This window comes from Entelurus aequoreus, linkage group LG07 (genome assembly GCF_033978785.1).
Source record: "Entelurus aequoreus isolate RoL-2023_Sb linkage group LG07, RoL_Eaeq_v1.1, whole genome shotgun sequence".
Lineage (NCBI taxonomy): Eukaryota > Metazoa > Chordata > Actinopteri > Syngnathiformes > Syngnathidae > Entelurus > Entelurus aequoreus.
Window position 1 is genome coordinate 49,396,274 of NC_084737.1, and position 8,539 is coordinate 49,404,812.

Genomic DNA, 8,539 nt, shown 5'->3' on the forward strand with positions numbered 1-8,539 from the left:
TTTTTGTGCCGCATTACACTATAATGAGATATTGATGTCGATACTGCACCCACACAAGGCTGGTGTTAGGTCTCTTATTGATCAAATGATAAATCTGTTCAAACTGTTATTTATCTGCTTGGCAAAGACCAGATATGCGGCACTGTCCTGGTCCTGTACTGACTAATCTCATTTTAAACGTTTATGTTTTCTAGTTTTCAGGTGTATAGGGTTTCTATACTTTTAATAAAACATCCACATTGCACATATGTGACACCAGTAATGTTACTGGCAACATAGACGATTCCATGTTTCCTTGTGTCTTTCATTATACAGTAAATCGACTCACTTGAACCTTACTTCAAACTGTTGCTTATCGGGGATTAATTATTTGATAACTGTTTAGCAGCACATAAATTATAACTGACAAATAAAACAACATTAAATAAAAAAGAGTCCAGTGGAGTTACCACTTGGCAAGAAAGCTGTTGAAATTATGTACGGTATTTGACGAAAATTCACATATGAATAGATGACCATGAAACATCATCAGTCAGCTTTAGAGTTTTCTCATTCAGAAAGATAAATAGTTTGAAGCGGTGAAGAAGGAAGCAAATAAAAAGCATTGAAAAAAAAAGTCCTTGGCCAGTGGCTTAACTTTTCCACCAAACATAATTGAAATGTAGATTTTTCTGCAGATAACCTGCTGTTAAACACCCATCTGAAATATGTTTTATGAAGATCATTAAACGGTTGATGCACTTACCAGACATTTTATCAAGTACACCCACACACTGTTAACATATCTGATTTGAGAGCTCAATAAAAAATGCTATTGGAAAATAATATTTCCAAGCCTTAACTCTTTTTATCATTAGATATATATTAATTTAACACAGTGTGTATTAATTAGCTGTAGTATGCAGTGGTGTATAACTGTATTCCATCATGTTGAGATATGTTTCCAGTAGACACACGACAATGTGCAACATACTCCACTTGCATATACCTATTGCCAACCTTATGGAAAGTTACAATACATAATTGCTATATTTCCTCAGTGTAATCATAATTAGTAATCAATGAGCAATTACTGTGGAACAAAAACACTCTTTAGTCTTTGGCTGTGTTATCACATCTTCATTTCAGTCAATGTGAACAAGGAGGGCGTTAAATGCATGATGTAGAGATTTGATTGCTTAGACAGTTGTCATACGTACTTCAGCACTTTTTATTAATGAAAAATACAACCGGAAAATTAATTCTGACCTAGGGACGGCGTGGCGAAGTTGATAGAGTGGCTGTGCCAGCAATCGGAGTGTCGCTGGTTACTGGGGTTCAGTTCCCACCTTCTACCTTCCTAGTCACGTCCGTTGTGTCCTTGGGCAAGACCCTTTGCCTCTGATGGCTGCTGGTTAGCGCCTTGCATGGCAGCTCCCGCCATCAGTGTGTGAATGGGTAAATGTGGAAATACTGTAAAAGCGCTTTGAGTACCTTGAAGGTAGAAAAGCGCTATACAAGTATAACCCATTTATTTACCTTGTGCAATAAAAATAATGTTTTGTTATTGGTATATTGTGTGCATCATATCACAAAGTGCAATAATACATTACACTTTATGTGCACTGTGTGCATGTCTGTGTTATGCTGGAAATGCTGACTACAAGTTTTGCTAAAAGTGCAGCTCTCAGCTGATCTTTTTTGCTAAAAATTCTATACTGTAATGTCTGTTTTTCTTTTATATTTTTCATTTTGGCTTTATTTCTAATTAATTTGTTCATTTTATGTTTGCAACCTATACATTTTGCTGCCGTAACACTGTACATATCCTCGTTTGGTGGAAAAATAAAAGATGATCTTATCATATGATATCTTATCTCATCTTATCTTATGCCTGTGATTGGCTAAACTTGTGGTGAATGGACAAAAATGCAAGGTCACACATCATTTTCTGGGTTTGTTTGGTTGACCACAGATGGGTACTGAAACATTTCAATGTTAATGGTAGTAACCGGACCAAAAAAAGTAGCTATCGGTGCCTCATTTCAGTGCTGAAGGTGATTTTGTGCAAGTAATGTCCTGAAATGTAGTGTCTCAACAGAGGCACACAGAGTCTGACGCTTTTTCAAAAACTTTCTTGCTGACCTTAACACGCCAACAGCAATCCCCAGGCCCTACACAGCACATGCATTTCCCCATCACTGTCGCCACAAAGCAACATAACCTTTCTTCATTATGCAAAAATCATGGTCATTGTGAGCAAAGTGCATTCACAAATGATGAACATCAACATTCCAACTCAAGCAGTCCGTATTTTTGCATGTTCTCTATGTTCTGTATTGCTGCTGATTGTGCTATGATAATAATGAAAATGTGTTTTTGAATGTGTTACTTAGTTATCATTTAAGTATATCATTGAAGTATTTCAATCATTATGCTGTTCAACTTGCATGTCACAAATGGGATTGCAACGGGAAATTGATGAAGTCGATTAATGCGATTAGGAAAAAGCTTTGATTTATATTCTGTTGCTTCGAATAATTGTATGAGTGTAACAAAAAAAACTAAACGCTGCATAAGGGGACTGAAACTTTAAATGCGCAGACATACTATAGTTTTCCCACAGCCGCTGAAATGAGAGGGTTGGTGTGTGGGGGCCATGATCTGTATGATGGCCAACATAAACTATATCAACATTCTTCTTTTTTGTACTAATGCGCATGTGTTAAAGTGCAATTTCAATGTTGATAACGTGCATTTATTAGATTATTATGAGAAAAATGATGGCAAGCTGAAAAATTGTTGTCATTTTAACTATTTTCCCTAAAATTTCAAACCTACCAATTTGGCACAAATATCAGAATAAATGTAAACGATACCCATCCTTTATGTTGTGATTAAACAATGCATGTGACTGCAGGTTATAACCTGAGTTGCATTTTCCAAAGCAAACAATTTAAAGAAATAAAAAGATGGGTTTTCATCATCATCATCATCATCATCATTTTATTTATCTCCTTCATTGATGTGCATCTTTGATAGACAATTATACCACAATTATTCAGTTACACCGTTACACACCAATGCCTGAGAAGGAGCAGGATGAAGAAAAATCTTATATTTTCCTGCCCCCTTCACATAATACATAGTCTTACTTAATGATATGTGAACCAACAATTACATCCAAATATAACGAAAACAAAACAAAACAAAACAAAACAAAAAAAACACAAGTGCAAAACTTCATGAAGTACAAACCGAACAAAAATACAAAAGAAGTAATATACAGGTACACCTCACAGGATGATACAAAACAGATACAAAACCAGGCAAAAAACAAGTAAATTAATAAATATAAAGCAAAATGTAAACACTTATGGCTGTCCATATGATTTTATTGTTCTGTCTTTATATATTTTTTTCAATTTGAATATATTTTTACAATCTTTTATCTCATTATAAATAGAATTCCATAGTTTAACCCCCACCACTGATATACACATTTGTTTTAAAGTTGTCCTTGAATACTGATGTTGGAAATGACCTTTTCTTCTATGCTCTTCATTCTCAGAAGTGATGACAAACATTTTTTGTAAATTTGCTGGTAATGTTTTGCTTTTAGCCTTAAACATGACACATAATGTCTGTAACTTTACTAGCTCCTGTAATTTCAATAAACCTGAATTAATGAATAATATGTTAGTGTGTTCTAAGTAATCTACTTTATGAATAATCCTTATAGCTCTTTTCTGTAGTTGATACAATGCCTTTATGTTACTCTTATATGTGTTCCCCCACACTTCCACACAGTAGTTGATATATGGCAATATAAGTGCACAATACAATATACGCATTGCCCTATAATCTAACACATATTTTACCTTATTTAATATAAAAATACTCTTAGACATCTTTTTCCGCAGATGTGCAATATGAGATTTCCATGTCAGACCGTCATCCAGTATCACTCCTAAAAATCTAAGTTCAGAAACCCTTTCAATATCTATTCCATTTATTGACAATTTGATCGTTTCCTCCCTTTTCCTCTTACAAAAAATCATGAACTTTGTTTTTTCTACATTTAATGATAATTTATTGGCATCAAACCATCTCTTAAGTTTAATCATTTCCTGTTCAATAATTTTTGATAATGCTTTTAAGTCGTGTCCCGAACTATAAAAGTTGGTGTCGTCCGCAAATAATACAAATTTCAATAACTTTGATACCTCACATATATCATTAATATATAAAATAAACAATTTTGGTCCCAAAACCGAACCTTGTGGAATTCCACATTCAATCCTCATTTGTTCAGATGTATTACCCATAAAATCCACAAACTCTTGTCTATTATCTAAATAACTTCTTAGCCAGTCTAAAACTACTCCTCTCACACCAAATGAATACAACTTGGACAATAATATAGAATGATCTATAGTATCAAATGCTTTTTTAAGATCGATAAATACCCCTATAGTGTATTTCTTATTATCAGTTGCTGTTGCTATATCCTCAATTATATTCATTACAGCTGAAGCAGTGGATCTATTGGTCCGGAATCCATACTGGCTCTCACTCAACAGCATGTTCTTTTCAATAAAACTATCTAATTTTTTTACAAATATTTTTTCAATTATTTTAGAAAATTGTGACAGTAGTGACACTGGTCTGTAATTAGTGAATCTATGTTTATCTCCCGTTTTAAAGAGTGGAATTACCTTTGCTACCTTCATTTTATTTGGAAAGGTCCCTGTTTGAAAAGAAAGATTAAAAATATAACAAAGAGGTTTGATGATACAGTCAATAGTCTTTTTTACAATTATCATGTCTATACCATCACTGTCTGTTGATGTCTTATTTTTCAGTTTTGTTACCACCGATACAATTTCATTTTCACTAACATCTCCTAGAAGCATGGACTGTAGCACTTTGCTTCCCCCTCTCCATCCACTCTGTATATCTTTATGTTCTCCAATACTCTCTGCCAATTTGGGTCCAACATTCACAAAAAAAGAATTGAATCCGTTTGCCACTTCATTCATATTTGTTATCATCTTATTATCCTCATTGATAAAATGGCTTGGTGGGTTTGTAGGCCCAGATGTTTTTCCTATTACCTTGTTCAGAATATTCCAAGTTCCTTTGATATTGTTTTTATTTTTTTCTAGTAAATTATTATAATATTCTCTTTTTGCTTGTCTCATTATTGTTATCAATTTGTTTTTGTAAACCTTATATTTTGTTTCAGCATCCTTTGTTTTTACTTTTATGAAATCTCTATAAAGTTTGTTTTTCTTTTTACAAGCATTCTGTAGTCCCTTTATAATCCAAGGCTTTTTATTGTAGCTGTCTCTTTGTTTCCATACATTCGGACAATGCTTTTCATACAATGATAAATATATATTAAGAAAAGCCTCATATGCAGCATTTGCTTCTCCCCCATACACCTCATTCCAGTCTGTTTCAAATAAGTCCTTCCTAAACCTATTTATTGCCTCTTCAGTTCTTTTCCTTACATATCTATGAGTTTTTTCCTCCCTCTTTTTATCAATTGGACAGTCATAAGTAAGAAACACAGGTAAGTGGTCACTTATATCATTAATTACTAGTCCACTTTTTATATTATTTTTTATGTCATTTATAAAGATGTGATCAATTAACGTTGCACAATTTGTCGTTATTCTACTGCGTTTGGTGATTAATGGATAAAGCCCTCTACTATATACCACATCCAAGAAGTCTCTTGTTGATTTATTTCTGGGTGAGCTTAGCAGGTCTATGTTATAGTCGCCACACATGACAAATGTTTTATTTTCCTTCACCTTACACAATAATTCTTCCAAACTATCATTAAATGCTTCTACTTTAGACCCAGGTGTCCTATACATACACGTAACAATAACATTTCTCTTCTTTTCTATTTCTACCTCTACAGTTACACATTCAAATAAATCATCAATTACCACTGTCATACATTCCACAGGTCTACATTTCAATTCACAGTCAACAAACAGGGCCACATACACATTACATAGTACACAACTTGAAGCTACTTTGATTGCTTTGCGTACATGCTTGGTTTTTGATTTGGTTGTGTTGTGAAAGCCTTTTGTCCTTTAGGCTGAAGCCTTTCTCCAAACTCCATCTCAAACTCTAAAATAAGTCTCTGGAGATGACTTCAAACATGAACAAACAGGTTGCCTACAGTGGCTAGATAAATTGAATGAGTGAGTGAGTGAGTGAGTGAATGAGTGAGTGAGTGAGTGAGGGATGCACCTGCTAGTATGCTTTGAAATAAATAGGTGAACATCGACATTCTTCCATCATTTACGCTGCTTTTTAACCTTTTTCACTCTAGCTTTTGAATGCAGTATCTTCTCCAGATCGTCACATGACAAATATCTTGCAAAAAATAATAATAAATAAAGAAATATAATATATATGTTCTATGAGTGAACATCTTAAAATAAATCATGTATACCACTGGTGCTTTTAATGCACATACTTTATCAAATAGATTAACTCTGCACTCTGCAGTCCCCTCCCTCTCTCGTTCTGTGCTATCTGAGCTGGCTCTGCTTGCAGTTCTTTCAAATATGCACTTAAAACCTCCCAGCATCTGCCTTGGTTCGACATAAGCCTTCAGTCAACAGATCTCAGGAAAGAGCCAACAAAAGCGCTCGGTTGTTGTGGACCTTTGAGGAAAAGTGCAAAGAGCCACAGCAATTTTGTTTCACACAATTAAATGCACGCACAAATGATTCTAATAATCAAATGTCTATCTTTTGCATGACGCGAAACACATGCAAATCAACAGGTGCGTCAAAGGGAAGACGAGTTTAACACCTTTTTCTGAACTTTTTTTTGTCCGTCACCATGACGCACAGTGGATGCGCGATCCGTGATTATCCCCATCATCATGAGAAAGACGTCTTTTAATCATTCATTAGCTTGCAGCGGGGGAACAATCGGCATCTTTAACCGTGCATAAAACACCGGTGGGTTCCTACCTGAAGTTGTTACCTCTGAAGAAGTGTGGGTGCGTTTGCAGCAAAACTATCCAAAAACAGAAAGTGTGTCAGAGAGCAAGTGCAGCTCCTGCTGTAGCACAACCGTCTGTGCTTTGGTGAGAATTACTTTGCTTGTTTCTGCCTGAGCCCTCCCTTCTCCACTCACCCACTCTCACTCACTCACCCATGAGAATATATAATCTTTCATCGCTCTCTCTCTCTCTCTCTGAATCATGTAAGATCGCCATTAGAAGCTGATTGAAGCCCAAAATGATCCAAATGTGTGAGTATGTCCCTACTCCACCCACTCCAAAACTTGCATGTTTTGTCTGTCAGTGTGTGCACGTCGGCGTTCCAGGATTAAAGTGTGGGATTATGCTTTAAACGTTCATCATTTCATCGAGTGGACAATGACATCAGTGCTTGGCAGACAAGCAGACGCGTGGATGTGGGCAGGAATTGAGAGAGAGAGCACGAGGGAATGGAGAAAAAAGAGAAAATGAAAACCTTTCACCTCTGTGATTGATCCGTGTGAATGTAATGCATCATGCGGAACCTCATGGCCCGCTGGGTGTTGGAAAGGGTCACTGGGGTGACATACAGTATTTCCCACTTGCAAATAGAGCGGCTCAATGTAGTGTATGTGAATGTGTAAACATTGCCAAGTTGGTGTGCCTACTGACAGATGGCTACTGTAATGACGCAAGAACTAACTCCTGGGTTCACGTGTGTGTGCGCATGTGAGGCATTTAGTACATGGACAATGTAGGATTCTGTGCAAAAAAAGAGCAGTACTTCTATCTTTTTAAGACAGTTTGGCTACGTTCACACTGCAGGTCGATCCAGATTTTTTTGGACCAATTGTTTGTATTTCGACACATCAATCAATCAATCAATCAAAGTTTATTTATATAGCCCTAAAGTGTCTCAAAGGGCTGCACAAGCCGCAACGACATCCTCGGCTCAGATCCCACATCAGGGCAAGAAAAAACTCAACCCAATGGGATTACAATAAGAAACCTTGGAGGGGACCGCAGATGTGGGGACCCCCCCTCGCCCCCTGGGCAACTGGTGCAATGGACGTCGAGTGGATCTAGTTCATAGTGTGAGAGTCCAGTCCACATGACTTCTTCACGGAAGTGAAAACCAGTGGTGGTCAATGAAGCTAAGATGGCTGTTGCATGCAAACTATCTAAGTACAAAAGAGGCTTAAATCTTCCTGCAAAAAGCAGATACGAGCAAAAAATCTAACTACGCAATGGAATCGATCCCTATACTTTATCAAAAAATGATTTCTCGAGTGATATCAAGGATTATACGTCGGTCGCGTTCTCAGACATATCTAACTATTGTTCTGCAGACGCCATTCTACACGACAAAACAAGATGAAAACTTGGAAAAGCATGGAGGTCTACAACTTCTTTGTGTGCAGCTGGGTCAAGGATATTGGTATCAAGACTCTCTCGGATAAATATGCATCGTTTTTGCTCGGGTCAGGTTGCATTTCATGACTTAACTTCACGTCTAAACTGCCATGTTTGTTGTTTTTG

The 8,539-nt window shown here is 36.3% G+C and overlaps 1 protein-coding gene across 1 annotated transcript in view; it reads right to left on the minus strand.

Moving 5' to 3' along the window:
• camkvl (CaM kinase-like vesicle-associated, like) overlaps positions 1–7,171 on the minus strand; it is a 111,121-nt gene extending 103,950 nt beyond the window's left edge. The window contains exon 1 of the mRNA XM_062053817.1: positions 6,990–7,171. The gene's annotated coding sequence lies outside the window, so the exon portion shown is untranslated. The remainder of the gene's footprint in view (positions 1–6,989) is intronic.
• Between the last annotated feature and the right edge of the window lie 1,368 nt (positions 7,172–8,539).